Source organism: Bufo bufo, chromosome 4 (genome assembly GCF_905171765.1).
Source record: "Bufo bufo chromosome 4, aBufBuf1.1, whole genome shotgun sequence".
Classification (NCBI taxonomy): domain Eukaryota; kingdom Metazoa; phylum Chordata; class Amphibia; order Anura; family Bufonidae; genus Bufo; species Bufo bufo.
In genome coordinates this window covers 568,419,709-568,437,472 of record NC_053392.1, presented here as the reverse complement: position 1 = coordinate 568,437,472, position 17,764 = coordinate 568,419,709, and the positions used below count along the sequence as shown (strand labels likewise).

At 45.0% G+C, this 17,764-nt stretch overlaps 1 protein-coding gene across 1 annotated transcript in view; it reads left to right on the top strand.

The window, feature by feature from the left end:
• Window positions 1–17,764, top strand: part of SOCS5 (suppressor of cytokine signaling 5) — a 68,012-nt gene that overhangs the window by 9,680 nt on the left and 40,568 nt on the right. Inside the window, exon 2 of the mRNA XM_040430316.1 lies at window positions 11,397–11,643. The gene's annotated coding sequence lies outside the window, so the exon portion shown is untranslated. The remainder of the gene's footprint in view (window positions 1–11,396; window positions 11,644–17,764) is intronic.

Below are 17,764 nucleotides of genomic sequence, written 5' to 3'. Positions count from 1 at the left end.
TGCATGAGGCCTAAAACTTACCAGGAAAGATTAAAGGACCTTAACATGTATAGCTTGGAAGAAAGACGAGACAGAGGGGATATGATAAAGGGAATCAACAAGGTAAGAGGAGAGAATATTTAAAAGAAGAAAAACTGCTACAAGAGGACATAGTTTTAAATTAGAGGGGCAAAGGTTTAAAAGTAATATCAGGAAGTATAAGGTTACTTTCACACCTGCGTTCAGGTGTCCGCTCGTGAGCTCCGTTTGAAGGGCCTCACAAGCGGTCCCGAACGCAGCCGTCCAGCCCTGATGCATTCTCAATGGAGGCGGATCCGCTGAGAATGCATCAGTCTGGCGGCGTTCAGCCTCCGCTCCGCTCAGTGAGCGGACACCTGAACGCTGCTTGCAGCGTTCGGGTGTCCGCCTGGCCGTGCGGAGGCGAGCGGATCCGTCCAGACTTATAATGGAAGTCAATGGGGACGGATCCGCTTGAAGATGACACCATATGGCTCAATCTTCAAGCGGATCTGTTCCCCATTGACTTTCAATGTAAAGTCTGAACGGATCCGCTCAGGCTACTTTCAGACTTAGAAATTTTTCTAAGTTATAATGCAGACGGATCCGTTCTGAATGGATGCAAACGTCTGCATTATAGGAGCGGATCCGTCTGATGAAACATCAGACGGACCCGCTCCGAGCGCTAGTGTGAAAGTAGCCTTAGGCTGAGTTCACACGGGCGAGTATTCCGCGCGGGTGCAATGCGGGAGGTGAACGCATTGCACCCGCACTGAATCCGGACCCATTCATTTCTATGGGGCTGTGTACATGAGCGGTGATTTTCACGCATCACTTGTGCGTTGCGTGAAAATCGCAGCATGCTCTATATTGTGCGTTTTCCACGCAACGCAGGCCCCATAGAAGTGAATGGGGCTGCATGAAAATAGCAAGCATCTGCAAGCAAGTGCGGATGCGGTGCGATTTTCACGCACGGTTGCTAGGAGACGATCGGGATGGAGACCCGATCATTATTGTTTTCCCTTATAACATGGTTATAAGGGAAAATAATAGCATTCTGAATACAGAATGCATAGTACAATAGCGCTGGAGGGGTTAAAAAAATAATAATTTAACTCACCTTAATCCACTTGATCGCGGAGCCGGCATCTCTTCTGTCTTCATCTTAGCTGTGTGCAGGAAAAGGACCTGTGGTGACGTCACTCCGGTCATCACATGGTCCATCACCATGGTAAAAGATCATGTGATTACCGGAGTGATGTCACCACAGGTCCTGTTGCTCCACACAGCTAAGATGAAGATAGAAGGAGATGCCGGCTCCGCGATCAAGTGGATTAAGGTGAGTTAAATTATTATTATTTTTATCCCCTCCAGCCCTATTTTACTATGCATTCTGTATTCAGAATGCTATTATTTTCCCTTATAACCATGTTATAAGGGGAAATAATACAATCTACAGAACACCGATCCCAAGCCCGAACTTCTGTGAAGAGCAAAACGCAATACAATGTTTTGCACTCGCACGGAAAAATTGCGCGTGTTCCTGCAACGCACCCGCACATTTTCCCGCAACGCCTGTGTGAACTCAGCCTTACTTTACTGAGAGAGTAGTGGATGCATGGAATAGCCTTCCTGCAGAAGTGGTAGCTGCAAATACAGTGAAGGAGTTTAAGCATGCATGGGATAGGCATAAGGCCATCCTTCATATAAGATAGGGCCAGGGGCTATCCATAGTATGCAGTATATTGGGCAGACTAGATGGGCCAAATGGTTCTTATCTGCCGACACATTCTATGTTTCTATATGTGTAATTTTTTGGGTAAATAAATTCCATTAATCCATTCACAATGTCATACTCTTCCAGAGGTTTTTGTAAGATTATTGGGCAGTTTCTCTGCCTACAAGATATTATCACAGATGCTTGGTTTACTTTTGCAGTTCTCAAAACTGAATTTGACTCAGCAGAGATCACATGCCTCTTCACAGCAAAAATGTTAGAACATGAACAGCGTTGAGAAAAATACCTTAATCCTAACTTCTACAAACCTATGAATGCAGAATCAACCTAATCAAACTAATATGAAAAGTTGTTTAAATCTTCTACTTGCATATTATAAGTTATACCAGCAAGAATTAGTCTTTATGTAGAAAACTATGATTTAAATCAAGCCTTACTGACTAGTGATTTAAATAGTTTTGATTTAAATCAAATCCACCCTGATCAAATTGTTATCAATAAAAACTACAGATGGACCGACAAAGAGTCCTCGCACAGCACTGTGAATATGAAAAAACTATGGCGGTCAGAATATGGTGATGCAAAGAGAATTATATTTTTTTTCCATAGTTTTTTTTTTTAAGTATTAAAACAAATAAAAAAATATATCAATGTGGTGTCGCTGTCACAGTGCTCCAGACAAAAAAAAATGACCAGGAGCCATTGGCTCCTAAACTAAAAAATTTAGGAGCCAAATTTAATTTTTTAGTCGCCAAATTTAAAATGCGTATCATTTAAAAAAAAAAGAACTTTGAGAGGATGACAGATCCCAGTAGTGAGCCAGCACTACATATAGGAGAAAACAGCACCACATGCCTCTCACATCCAGGGACATCTTCTGGGAGACAAGGTGACTAAAAATGGCGAATTGCGTGGTTTAGAGGTTTTTTTATCTGTTACGGCCTTCACCGAGCGGAAATATTTTTTTATATTTTAATTGCTCACACTTTTTGGGACGTGGCGATATGTAATATGTTTATTCTTTATTGTTTGTAAATTTTATATGTAAAACTGGGAAGGGGGCCAAGTTAAACTTTTAGTATTTTGGTGTTTTTTTTTTTTACTTTTTTAATATAATAACCATTTCTTCCCTTAGGGACTAGAACCTGGATCTTTTCATCCCTTGTGCTATTCACCCTGATAGAGCTCTATCAGGGTGAATAGGATCTCACACTCTCCCTGCTGCCCTGGGCTCTGTGCACACAGCAGCAGGGAGCTGAACATGGCAGCCAGGGCTTCAGTAGCGTCCTGGCTGCCATGGTAACGATCTGAGCCCCAGCAGTGTAATCTGCCACTGCCACCAATGAAGGGGATGGGACCCTGTGGCCACCATATAACAATGGGGGGGACAGACTTGTGGCCAGTGATAATGGGGGGGGGATTTGTGGCCAGTGATAATAGGGGGGGGGGGGGGGGGGAAGAGGCTTTGGGGGGGCGCACTGCACCACCAATGAATGTAATTAAAGAGGACCTTTCATGGGTCCAAAGAATATGAACTTAGTAGCAGGATGCATAGAGCGGCGCCCGGGGATCTAAGTGCACTTACTATTATTCCTGGGCGCCGCTCCGTTCTCCCGCTGTGGCCCCCGGTATTTTCAGCATTCAGAGCAAGGAGGAGGAGACGCCAGTGTCTGTCCGTCTCCATGACAGCAGCGCTGTCCAATCACAGCACAGAACTCAGAGCCAGGGAGAAAAAAAGTAGTAAGTGCACTTAGATCCCTGGGCGCCGCTCTATGCAGCCTGCTACTAAGTTCATATTCTTTGGACCCATGAAAGGTCCTTTAACTCCTTTATACAATTGTCTGCAGCGGTATCACAGACCCGGCACCCGGCCTCAATAACAGGGCATGCGATCTGTGGCACCTGATGGGTTAATGGCCGCGGATCGCATGCCCTGTTATTGAGGCCGGGTCTGTGATACCGCTGCAGACACTTAGGCTGGGTTCACACTTGAGCGTTTTACAGCGCGTTCAAACGCGCTGTAAAACGCTCAACACATGAAAACCAATGCTTTCCTATGGCCCTGGTTCTCACTTGAGCGTTTTACAGCGCGTTTGAACGCGCTGAAAAACGCCCTACGCTCAAACAAGTTCTTGAGCTTCTTTGGGGCGTTTTGACGCGCGTTTGTGGCCATAGGACACTGCAGTCAATCACACAAACGCGCGACAAAAACGCGCGTTAAACACGCATATCAAATACGCTCAGGTCTGAACCCAGCCTTATGTTTTACATTCATTGGTGGCGCAGTGGCGACAGCTCCTCCCCTGCTATCTCCCCATTGGTAATAGTGGCGGCCGCGTCACAGTGGAGAGGGAGGGACTCCTTCCTTCTCCACTGTGCCGTGTGCTAGTGAAGAGAACTTAGGCTGCGCAGGATCGCGGCGGTACAGTCGCAAATGGCGACAAGACTAAAAAGTCTTGTCGCCATCTGCAAATTTTAAGGCGCATTGGCGACCGTTTTGGTCGCCATCTGGAGCCCTGTGTCATTGTACTGACCTCAGAATGAAGGTAAAAGGTCAGTTTTACTGCATAGGGAACGCCTTAAAAATCAAATCCATAAAACTGGTGGAATTGTATTTTATTTTATCCATATTTTTTATTTATTTTTTACTCCATCTGACTAAAAAATTTTTATCCAGCTTCTCACTACATCGTATGTAATATTAAATGGTTGAAACTTGTCCCGCAAAAAACAAGCTCTCGTATGTCCAAATGATCGGAAAAATAAAAGTTACGGCTTCGGGAAGGCAGGGAGTAAAAAATGAAACCGCAAAAACAGAAAATCTCTGTCAGAAAGGGGATTAAAGGATTATGCTTACCTTTTTATACCAGATACCACAAGACCCTCTGAGATTTTGTGGGGTCAGCGCCTCGGTGTGTGTGAGCTGTTATGTCAGAGAGACCTACACAATATTAGGCTGCATTTTTTTTTTTTTTTTTTTTTTTTTTTTTTTTTTGCGGCCTGCAAATTCCGGATCCAGGGAAAAAAAAAAAAAACTGACATCCATATGCCATGGTGTGTTGTTTTTTTTTTTTTTTTTTTTTGCAGGGCTACGGAACGGACCGCACACTGTGTGCTGTCCGTTTTTCTTTTTTTGCAGACCCATTGAAATGAAATGGTCCGCATCCTATTCGCAAAAAAACAAGAACGGAAACCAACAACGTTAGTTTATATGATATCTGAGTGTGTGGTATGACAAAGACAAACCACTGCAGACATTCTAATAATGGAATATAACACCAGTAAAGGCACTGATACACTGCGCCATTTTACCATGGCCAGATGCCACCTAAATGATCCAAGCTGGTAGATGGTGACCGGCTGTACATTGATTTCTTGCACCGTGCAGTAGTAGTCAAGGAACATGGCTGCTGTGGTGAAAAACTGAAGCTTCCAGACTGCTTATCCTTTTCCCTCAGATTTAGGCTACTTTCACACTGCCGTTCAGAGCGGGTCCGTCTGATGTCTGCTCAGACGGATCCGCTCCTATAATGCAGACGTTTGTATCCGTTCAGAACGGATCCGTCTCCATTATAGCTTAGAAAAAATTCTAAGTGTGAAAGTAGCCTGAACGGATCCGTCCAGACTTTACATTAAAAGTCAATGGGGGACGGATCCGTTTGAAGATTGAGCCATATTGTGTCATCTTCAAACGGATCCGTCCCCATTGACTTACATTGTAAGTCTGGACGGATCCGCTCGCCTTCGCACGGCCAGGCGGACACCCGAACGCTGCAAGCAGCGTTCAGGTGTCCGCTCACTGAGCGGAGCGGAGGCTGAACGCTGCCAGACTGATGCATTCTCAGTGGATCCGCCTCCACTGAGAATGCATTAGGGCCAGACGGATGCGTTCAGGGCCGCTCGTGAGCCCCTTCAAACGGAGCTCACGAGCGCAGGTGTGAAAGTAGCCTAAATGTGTTTGCCAGTTATGTCATCAGTATCTGATCGGAGGAGGTTCAGGGTGTTGACGGTGATGTTGATGACCCACCAATACAGGGAGTGCAGAATTATTAGGCAAGTTGTATTTTTGAGGATTAATTTTATTATTGAACAACAACCATGTTCTCAATGAACCCAAAAAACTCATTAATATCAAAGTTGAATATTTTTGGAAGTAGCTTTTAGTTTTAACTATTTTAGGGGGATATCTGTGTGTGCAGGTGACTATTACTGTGCATAATTATTAGGCAACTTAACAAAAAACAAATATATACCCATTTCAATTATTTATTTTTACCAGTGAAACCAATATAACATCTCAACATTCACAAATATACATTTCTGACATTCAAAAACAAAAACAAATCAGTGACCAATATAGCCACCTTTCTTTGGAAGGACACTCAAAAGCCTGCCATCCATGGATTCTGTCAGTGTTTTGATCTGTTCACCATCAACATTGCGTGCAGCAGCAACCACAGCCTCCCAGACACTGTTCAGAGAGGTGTACTGTTTTCCCTCCTTGTAAATCTCACATTTGATGATGGACCACAGGTTCTCAATGGGGTTCAGATCAGGTGAACAAGGAGGCCATGTCATTAGATTTTCTTCTTTTATACCCTTTCTTGCCAGCCACGCTGTGGAGTACTTGGACGCGTGTGATGGAGCATTGTCCTACATGAAAATCATGTTTTTCTTGAAGGATGCAGACTTCTTCCTGTACCACTGCTTGAAGAAGGTGTCTTCCAGAAACTGGCAGTAGGACTGGGAGTTGAGCTTGACTCCATCCTCAATCCGAAAAGGCCCCACAAGCTCATCTTTGATGATACCAGCCCAAACCAGTACTCCACCTCCACCTTGCTGGCGTCTGAGTCGGACTGGAGCTCTCTGCCCTTTACCAATCCAGCCACGGGCCCATCCATCTGGCCCATCAAGACTCACTCTCATTTCATCAGTCCATAAAACCTTAGAAAAATCAGTCTTGAGATATTTCTTGGCCCAGTCTTGACGTTTCAGCTTGTGTGTCTTGTTCAGTGGTGGTCGTCTTTCAGCCTTTCTTACCTTGGCCATGTCTCTGAGTATTGCACACCTTGTGCTTTTGGGCACTCCAGTGATGTTGCAGCTCTGAAATATGGCCAAACTGGTGGCAAGTGGCATCTTGGCAGCTGCACGCTTGACTTTTCTCAGTTCATGGGCAGTTATTTTGCGCCTTGGTTTTTCCACACGCTTCTTGCGACCCTGTTGACTATTTTGAATGAAACGCTTGATTGTTCGATGATCACGCTTCAGAAGCTTTGCAATTTTAAGAGTGCTGCATCCCTCTGCAAGATATCCCACTATTTTTGACTTTTCTGAGCCTGTCAAGTCCTTCTTTTGACCCATTTTGCCAAAAGAAAGGAAGTTGCCTAATAATTATGCACACCTGATATAGGGTGTTGATGTCATTAGACCACACCCCTTCTCATTACAGAGATGCACATCACCTAATATGCTTAATTGGTAGTAGGCTTTCGAGCCTATACAGCTTGGAGTAAGACAACATGCATAAAGAGGATGATGTGGTCAAAATACTCATTTGCCTAATAATTCTGCACGCAGTGTAGGCACTGGTCCGACACCCCGCACTCCCACCGATGAACTGTTGCGGCAGTGCTGCAGTTACCAGCTCCGAGGTAGCGGCTGATCAGGGGAACTGCCAAGTTTCATGTAAGCCTAAAGAGTGCAGTGAGCAGCAGTGTTCCTCCCCGACAGTCAGCTTCTCGCTCAAGCAAGTAAGTATGAGGGCGAGGGATGGGGTCGCTATTGCGATCGGTAGTCCCTGTACAGCTGCATTGTTTCTGGGCAGCAGATCGCCGTTTAGACCGCACAATCTGCTGCCCAGTAATTTAGGCGCCTGCACGAACGACAGGATCACCTGTTTTGCTTGTTCATCAGGTGATCGGCAACACCTTTAGACGGGCAGATCTTCTAAATCCACCTTTAGATCTAGGTGGCGAATGGGGCACAATTATCTGTCGTATTGTCAGAAAGACCCTTTATAAAGGGGTAGCAGGTCACTGACTTTTTAACCTGATGACCAGCATACTTAATTTTTTTTATTTTTTTTTTCTCACCAAAAAGGTGAATCACGTGAGAGTTAATGTAAGGGGACATTCAAGCGAATGTATATTTAGTCCGCATCTGATCCATATTTCAATGGGGACTGCAAAAGATGCAGAGAGCATGCGGTGTTCTGTCTACATCCGTATGTCCATTCTGCGGCTCTGCAAAAAAAAAAAAAATAGAACCTTTCCTATTTTGTCATTTTTTGGCCCATAATAGGCACAAAAGGCCGGGACATGCTGATCCGCAAAACAGATATGGCCATGTGAATGCCTCCTTAGGGTCAATCCACTGCCGAAACCACTGCGGTTTCTGCCGCGGTTGTTCACCTTGGATGCTGCCGACCTGCTTAGGCAGGAGGGGAATGTAGCTACGGGGAGGCAAAAAAGTGGGGAGATGGCTAAAGCGCAGAGCACATGGATGGGGGGAGAAAGACAAAAAGGTGATATTGGACCCAGGTTCGGGCTGTACTGCATCTAATACGCGGCTCCTTTTTTATGGCGTACATGCACTAGGCCAGTGATGGCGAACCTATGGCACGGGTGCAAGAGGCGGCACTCTGAGCCCTCTCTGTGGGCACCCGCACCCTGGAAAAAGTATATGGTGTACCAATATGCCTTAGACTTTTCTCGCCATTTATCATCAGCACAGGGCGTAATATGAACGGCAGAGGCAACGCATTAGATGCAGGCAGGTTATTATAGCTAAATGATAAAGTACATGAAAGATATACTATATTGGACTGGAGTATTAAGATTAATTTGCTGTGTTGTCCCTTTGCTATAAATAAGTGGGTTTTGGGTTTCAGTTTGGGCACTCGGCCTCTAAAAGGTTCCCCATCACTGCACTAGGCAGTCCCAGGCTTTGGCCAGGCGAGCCGCACGGTTTTTCCCATTTTGCTGTGTCAGCAGTATATTTCCTGCAGCTCAGGTGGCTCGCTCTGCTTTGTTCTGTAACGATATCATCTAATGCCCCAATTGTTCCGGATTTTACAAGAAGCCCAGAGGCCATGCTGGTGACAGCGGAGGAGGATGGGTAACAGGTGACTTTTCTACCTGGAACGGCAAGGTGAGTCATATAAGGTGAAGGCGCCCGCTGGGCTACAGCGTCACGTTGGCTGACTTGCTCAGGTGAAATCTTTTATTTGGATACATTTTGGTAGCTACTCGTATCAGTTCACCCTTTATAGTCGGTGGGCCAAGCTGTTGCCTCCCCAGCTGTATTCTTAATTCTTCGGAATGTCATTACAAAGCTTGTTAGACGGGATGCATCCATTGAGCGGTGTACTTTATAAACTGGTTTTACCGTCTATAAAATTTAGCTGCCATCACTTTATATTGTCAAGCATGATGGCGATTCCTTGGCACGCCTATTAGTTCTTGTTCCCCATTTTTGTAAGGTCTTTCCTAGAAGCCTAAGATCTAGGTGGAGAATGTGGCACAATTATCAGCCGTGTTGTCAGAAAGACCCTTCATGAAGGGATAGCAAAGCACCGACTTATTAACCCGATGACCGGCATACCGGAAACCTTCTTTTTTTTTTTTTTTTTTTTTGACTGTGACATCATGGCTGATGGACCACAGTTGTACTAGTTTGTCATGAATTTGGTGCCGCATGTTTTGGTGAACCATTTTGGAAAGGTCTTCCGTATTTCTGCTGCTGTTAATTTTTTTATTTTATTTTTTTACATAAAATACACTTGTACCTATTAAATCCCCCTTTAAGGCTCATTGACTTGTCAAGTCTGTGGGTGTTCCTTATAATATACAGAGCATGGCCAGAATCAGCACTTTACACCTCATCTTTCAGAGAAGGCCCTTTTATTGCCACTTAGTACTGTATGGCCTTAAAGTGAACCTCCACTTTTTTTTTTTTTTTTTGGTCATGTTTTGTGTCCATGAATTTTCCAATATTTCTTTGTAGGTATTGCAGCTCTGGTTTGCCGATTTTATAGAGCTCTGAATCCTTTGCATAGACATGATAAATGTTCTATGTGCTGCCGCCACAAGGTGGTGCATACTGCTTTTTTATAGAACCATATGCAAGAAGCTCCTACACTCCCCCTAGAGGTGGCTGCAGGCAGTGACTTGATTCATCAGTAAATGACAATTGTTTAAATCATATTTTTATGCTAAACAGATTTTTAAGGATTTTTTTGGGGGTTATTTAACATTTTCCATGTCAATATTTATTTATAATACAAAAAATATAAAATCTTGCGATTTGTGCACTGGCCACTGAGCCTAATAGGCAACCACTTCTTAGTCTGTGCAAGTCACTTCACTGCAGTTATCTGCTTATCATTACAGGCAGGATTACAACCAGAACAGCTCAGGCAAAATGTCCGCCCCCATAATCATGTCGAGGAAATAGAATAAAACAGATCAAAGTGTCGCTTCCTGGTTTTCACTGGCAGAAAATAATGTGCGAAATATATTTGCGTCCACAGACAGGTGACCCTAATGAAAGATCTGTTTTTGTAACCTTCCTCCATTCTGTTTGTGACTGTAGCATTGGGGATCACCATCGGCCTCTGTGACCCACTTCAAAGTTGCATCCTCCAGTTCTGTTATACCGAAAATAAACACTGTCCAAACATGGCTGCCTGTGGAGAAATGTAGAAGGTAGCACTAGGGGGAGGCTGCGAAAATCACTGAAAAACAATGCTGTTATTTTATTGAACTCCCAGGTTACAGTTTATGGGATGAACGTTCCTTAAATCTCCAGAGTGAAATATTAATATGGGCGTGACACCCATTGTGCCAGTATGACCCTTTCAGACGAGCGAGTTCCACGTATTGTGTATGCGGCAGCTCCCGTCCTCGCCTCCCAGCACTGACGCAGTCCCATAGCATTTATTATATTGATTTATGATGCTATGTAACCCTTGCTGTCAGTGTTATACAATACATTCCAGAACTGTAAGGGTTACATAGCATCATTATAAAGCTATGCGACCCAGTCGGTGCTGGGAAGTCAGGACGGGAGCTGCCGCATGCTTGCACTGCGAATGCGATGCGTGGAACTTGCTAGTCTGTAAGGAGCGTATGTTTCCTTTTAGCTCTGCGGTGAGCCCTTCCAGCTACTCGCTGTTCCCTGGTGCCCATATGACAAAGCCCTAAGGACTCCCGAGTGCAAAAATCTGCGTGCGTCCATATGACATCTGAAGCATACGGAGGGGACGGTATAGTCCTCGCACACCGCTATGGATCTGTGCAGCACAGAGACATGAGAAGCCCCCGACTCTGTTCTCGTCCATGTGTTTCTTGCCCTTTACGCCATGGCAGCCGGCAGAGCTATGCCTCAGCAGTTGGAGTGACTTTTCTGTTTCGTGATCAGGCAATATGTTTAATTCCCCATCTGGTGCAACCTGCATTAACAATTAATCAGATTACAATATGAAAAAAGAGTGGGCCGGAGATTTTCTGCACTCCTCAGATCAGTTGGCAGATGCTGGCGCATTAGATAGTTTTGTCTGAAGTTGATGTAATTTATATAAAGGTTTGTAAGTAGCCGATTATTTCCCGCACGTTTTCCTATGCGCCCATTGTAATCCCTCTCGTGTTGTGCTTGTTTGCAGGGGCGCCGCTTGTAACACCCTAAGTCGAAGGCATATTTTGCACCGGGAAAGGAAGACGTGGCCTTTTCTCTTCTTGCACTTGTCATCTCGTTGCCTTGGAGCCATAGAGCCACATCGCCCCCAAGCACCGCAACTTCCCAGCACTTGGAGATGAGAAGACAAGCAGAGTTGTGTTAAGGGTTACTCCTCTTTCAGCTGCGCTCATTCAGGTTCCACCATGAGGGCTGTAATGCAGAAATAATTACCGGTAAGTCTGTCGCCGACTATTTCCGCATCCTGTAGCTTATTTTAGGTTTTCCCTTGTGGTGGAATGGCTGTAAAATGTCAATAATTCGGCATGTCACGGGGATATGACGGCACTTTTCATCAGTACTGCTGTGCAGGAGAAAAAGGGCTGCGGAGCAGGGGGGGCAGCGCTGACTCCGCTCATCAGTTTTGGCAATGGTTGGGGTCCCAGGGGTCTGACCCCCCCCCCCCCCAATATAAAGTGATGGCATATCCTGGCATACTTCCACATGGGTATACCCATTGTTAATGGCATAAAAGAGTTTGCGCCGAAAACCATGTGGCCACGTGGGTAGGGTATGCTGCAGATTTCATATTTTTCGATGCAGAGGGTAAGCAAAGAGGTATCTCCCAAGAAAGAGAGATATCTCACCAGCACCAACTCTTGGGCAGGGGCCCCCTATGGGTCCAAAGCAGATGCCTGGCCATATTCTCTTGTCAAATCCTAAGGCTTGTTGGAAAGTCTGATTTTTGACTCGTAGGGAGCCACTTCCAGTAGCGCTGGTGAGATGATTCTCTTCCTTGAGCATTGCCAATAAGTTTCCGTCAGGACTGGTTTCTTTAAGGAGGTTCAGCACTCTGGCAATGCAGAGGGTGTAATCTGCCGCAGATTTGCAAACTGGTGTGAAGTAGAACTGGCTTTGTTGCCCATAGCAACCAATCAGATTCAATCTTTTATTTTCCAAAGAAGTTGTCCAAAATGAAAGGTGGAATATGGTTGCTATGGGCAACTAAGCCAGTTCTACTTTACACCGGTTTGATAAATTTCCCCCTTTGCCTCTTGCAACAAAATCCACGGAGAATTCCAGGAGATACGCTTGGATTTTGTATGCATCCCGCCTGGACGTACCCTTACAAATTCAGCTCTTCTACATCTGATGCCAGCACAGGGAATGAACATGATGCCGACACTGCACATGCGCTAGCTCGCGCATCGCAAGGTTTTGGCGCTCCATCTCTGTGATGCCAGCAAGGAGGAGATTCGGAGGACGCGGGGCGGTGCTGGGCTCCTTTCCGCTTGACTCATCTCCGGATACAGGACTCGTATCAGGTCATTTGCATATTGATCAAAAAAGGTTTTTTAACACAATAAAAGCGCAGAGAGCTGTGGGGACTGGGTATTGCAGATGAGATAGTGGCCATCTAGCAGCCCATGTCCCCAGCTCTATGCACAAAATCCTGGTGACAGGTTCCCTTTAAGTCACAGGGTACCTCCTGTTATAAAACGTAGCCTTTAATATTAATTACATTTAAAATAACAAACTCCCACAGACAAACAAAACATAGAAATGAAAAGAAAAGAAATAGAGACAACACATCAGGGGTACATACTAAATATGCTCTGTGGCAATACTCCTATTCCTCAGTTGTGATTTGAGGATATAGAGGTGTAGGCAGGGTAGTCTCTTGTGATAACAGATGAGATGGATTCCTTTGACGCATTATGAAATACTCATCCTATTTTGAACTTGTGTGACAGACACAAATAATCTATACCATATACAGTGCTCCAGACAAAAAAAAATACCTAGTAGCCATTGGCTCCTGAACTGAAAAATTTAGGAGCCAAATTAAATTTGTAGTCGCCAAATCGAAACCGAATCAAAATTTTGGTATCGTGACAACGCTACACCGATCGGCGTAGGGTTGTTTTTAATACCAAAATTTGGATTCACTTTCGACACCATAAAAAAGTATTGATACTCAATACCACGCGAAGAAGAAAAAAACACCAAAAAAAGCCGCGTGCATGCCGCATTTTTTGAAACGTTCGACCCATAATAGAACAGTCCTATCCTATTTTTTGGGGTAACAAGGTGACAAAAAATGGCGAATCGCATGGTTTTTATTTCTGTTACGGCGCTCACCGCATAGGAGATATTTTTTTAATAGTTTTGGACTTTTCGGACGCATCGCTATGTAATATGTTTATTTATTGTTTATATATTTTATATGTAAAATTGGGAAAGGGGGGATTTAAACTTAATATTTTAGTGTTTGTGTTCAACTAAAAAACAATTTCACCCTTATAGATCTCTATCAGGGTGAATAGGACCTTACACTCTCCCTGCTGCTCTGGGCTTTGTGCACACAGCAGCAGGGAGCTGACTATGACAGCCAGGGCTTCAGGAGCGTCCTGGCTGTCATGGTAACCGATCGGAGCCCCGCGATTACACTGCTGGGGCTCCGATCGGAACTGCCACTGTACCACCAATGACTTTAATACTGAGGGGTTAACTGCAGCGGATCGCAGCTCCCTGTCATAGAGGTCGAGTGCCGGCTATTTGATTCCGGAACCAGTCTCCTGTATTTGTATTAACAGGTTAGTTATCTTCATTGGTGGCGCAGTGGCCACAGCCCCTCCCCTCCTCCTCCTGTCTCTTCTTATTGGCGGCAGCAGCAGCACAGGGGGAGGGAGAGACTCCTTCTCCATTGCGCTGCTGAGAACATCGGCGGTGGGGGCAGAGAACTATCATCTCCTGTGCCCCATCGCTGTATTCAACTGCAGAGCTGCGGCGGCAGGTCTAGTCGCATTTGTAAATTCTAAGTCGCATTGGCAACCATTTTGGTCGCCACCTGGAGCCCTGATATAGGATATTGGACTATGTAACTGGTATCCACTCCCAATTAAAAAAATATATAATTTTTAAACTTTTATTCTTTTGGTTGATCAACAATTTTTCCTTTTTTGGGGATTTTTTTAGGGTATTTGCATGACTAATTATATATCATTTATGATTTTATAATAAATATAATTTCCAACTCCATCCAGCCACCAGATATTTGAGTGCCCCCTGAGCATTTATATATTTTAATCCACTTGTTTAATAAGATTCCGTCCATAGCAACCGCACCTCACAAGACTTCTCTCTGACTATATTCTCAAGATGGCCGCCGATGACCTTACCCTGAGGCTAAGACCTCCCTAACTACCCAGAATTCATTCTGCTCATCTCGGGAACACGCAGCCTCACCCCAACCAATCGGCTTTCTCCAGACTTACACGCCCTCTTCCTCATGAGTAGTTGATCGCGAATATTCTAATCACAAATTTTTATCGCAAATGTTATAATCGCGAATATCGGCACTATCCCGGTCTGACAGGAGCGCGCACGCAGCGTTGGGGACTGCCCACTACTACGTCCTCCGTCTTCTGTATATAGAAGATTGGAGACTGTGGACACCTAGCATTGCTGTTTAAGGCTACTTTCACACCTGCGTTCGGGTGTCCGCTTGTGAGCTCCGTTTGAAGGGGCTCACAAACGGCCCCGAACGCATCCGTCCAGCCCTAATGCATTCTGAGTGGACGCGGATCCACTCAGAATGCATCAGTCTGGCGGCGTTCAGCCTCCGCTCAGCAAGCGGACCCCTGAACTCTGCTTGCAGCATTCGGGTGTCCGCCTGGCCGTGCGGAGGCGAGCGGATCCGTCCAGACTTACAATGTAAGTCAATGGGGACGGATCCGTTTGAAGATGACACAATATGGCTCAATCTTCAAACGGATCCGTCCCCCATTGACTTTCAATGTAAAGTCTGGACGGATCCGCTCAGGCTACTTTCACACTTAGAATTTTTTCTAAGTTATAATAATGCAGACGGATCTGTTCTGAACGGATACAAACGTCTGCATTATATGAGCGGATCCGTCTGAGCAGACATCAGACGGACCCGCTCTGAACGCAAGTGTGAAAGTAGCCTGAGCCGCACCACTGAAATGCTTGGGGGAGCAAAGAACATGCTGCAATTACTAGGTGATTCAATACCTATACAAAAGTATTAACTAGGGAACTAAGGTAAACTTAGACCAATCCAATTACATAAAAAATATGACAGTTACCCTTTTAAGTAAAAAAAATATATAGTTTTTGGGATTTTTTTCATAAATAAAGGTAAAATATTTTTACTCAAATTTATGACTGTCATGAAGTACAATGTGTCACGAGAAAACAGTCTCAGTATGGCTTGTATAAGTAAGTGTTCCAAAGTTATTACCACATAAAGTGACAAATGTCAGATTTTAAAAAAATGGCCTGGGCAGAAGGGCCAAAACTGGCCCGGGTTGGAAGGGGTTAAACAGGATTAAAGGGGAGAACCAATCAGTACTTAAAAATACCCTAACAATACAGCTATACAATGTACGGAGCTGTGCTTGGAAGCTGCGAGAAGGCCACAGTGCCTCAAACAGCTGATCGGCAGGGCTCCCGGGTGTCGGATCCCCACCGATCAGATGCCGATGACCTATCCAGAGGATAGGTGATCAGTATCAAAATCTCGGATAACCTCTTGGGGACATATGACGTACCGGTACGGCATGATGTCCTGGTACTTAAGGACACATGACGTACCGGTACGTCATGTGTAGTTCAGATCACCGGCTGGCGGTGATCGGAACAAGGTGCCTGCTGAAATCCTTTAGCAGGCACCCTGGGACAATGCGCGAGGGGGTCCCGTGGCCCCCCCTCCCTGTATCGACAGTTGCCGCAAACCGCAGGTCAATTCAGACCTGTGGTTTGCTGCGGTGATCGGAGGTGCCATCGGGTCCCCCGTGCAGCTGTAATGGGGACTAGATGGCATGGAAGGAAGCGTGATGCCTTCCTTAGGCATCGGTGCTGCCTTACGGTGACGAGCCTGTGAGATCCAGCCCCCTCGATCTCAGGCAGGAAGCTGTATGAGTAATGTAAGAATATGTACCCTACAAAACTAGTACCAACAAAACTGCCACCCTATCCCTTAGTTTCTAAAATGGGGTCACTTTTTTTGAGTTTCTACTCTAGGGGTGCATCAGGGGGGCTTCAAATTGGACATGGTGTCAAAAAACCAGTCCAGCAAAATCTGCCTTCCAAAAACCGTATGGCATTCCTTTCCTTCTGCGCCCTGCCCGTACAGCAGTTTACGACCACATATGGGGTGTTTCTGTAAACTACAGAATCCGGGCCATAAATATTGAGTTTGTTTAGCTGTTAACCCTTGCTTTGTAACAATTTTTTTTTTAATTAAAATGGAAAATCTGCCCAAAGTTTTTTTTTTTTTTTTTTTTTTTTTTTTTTTTTTTTTTAATTGCATCTCCATTTGCCATTAATTCTTGTGGAACACCTAAAGGGTTAACAAAGTTTGTAAAATCAGTTTTGAATACCTTGAGGGGTGTAGTTTATAGAATGGGGTCATTTTTGGGTGGTTTCTATTATGTAAGTCTCGCAAAGTGACTGCAGACCTGAACTGGTCCTTTTTAAAGTGGGTTTTTGAAAATTTCTGAAAGATTTCAAGATTTGCTTCTAAGCCTTATAACATCCCCAAAAAATAAAATGTCATTCCTAAAATGATCCAAACATGAAGTAGACATATGGGGAATGTAAGTAATAACTATTTTTGTAGGTATTACTATGTATTATGGAAGTAGAGAAATTGTATTTTTGGTAAATTTGGCATTTTTTTATAAATAAAAAATCATTTTTTTGACTCCATTTTACCAGTGTCATGAAGTACAATATGTGACGAAAAAAACAATCTCAGAATGGCCTGGATAAGTCAAAGCGTTTTAGGCCCCCTGCACACGATCAGGATTGCGTGCGGATTTGCGTGCGGAAAATCCGCACCGTAGGTCATGTCCATTGTATTCTATGAGAATTTGAAATTCTCAATGCACACGATGCAGATTTTTTTCCGCGCGGATTTTGACCTGCGGTGCGGATTTTAAAATCCGCGACATATCAATTAATTTTTTCCCCTCCCCCACGACAGCACCACTGAGAGATGGCTCCGCCTCCAAGGACAGGAAACCTGTAGCATAAAAAAGGTGGAGCCACTCTCCCACCTCAGTGAGGTTTCCTGTCCCTGGAGCAGGAGACTTGTAGTTTTTATTTCTAGGAGGCCCATGGCTTGGAAGTCCTAGGAAAGCCTAGAGAGTCATGGGTCTTACCAGCCTGAGACCGGGTGCCGGGTCTGTTTAGGGACGATGGAGGTCGGTCCGGGGCCGATTCTTCATTCCAGAGGCTGAGGACACCGGTCCCTCAAAGGAGTGAGACCGCGTGGGGCCGCACGAGCGGCTCGCATGGAACACGCCAGAGGGCGATAGTTCCGGGTGC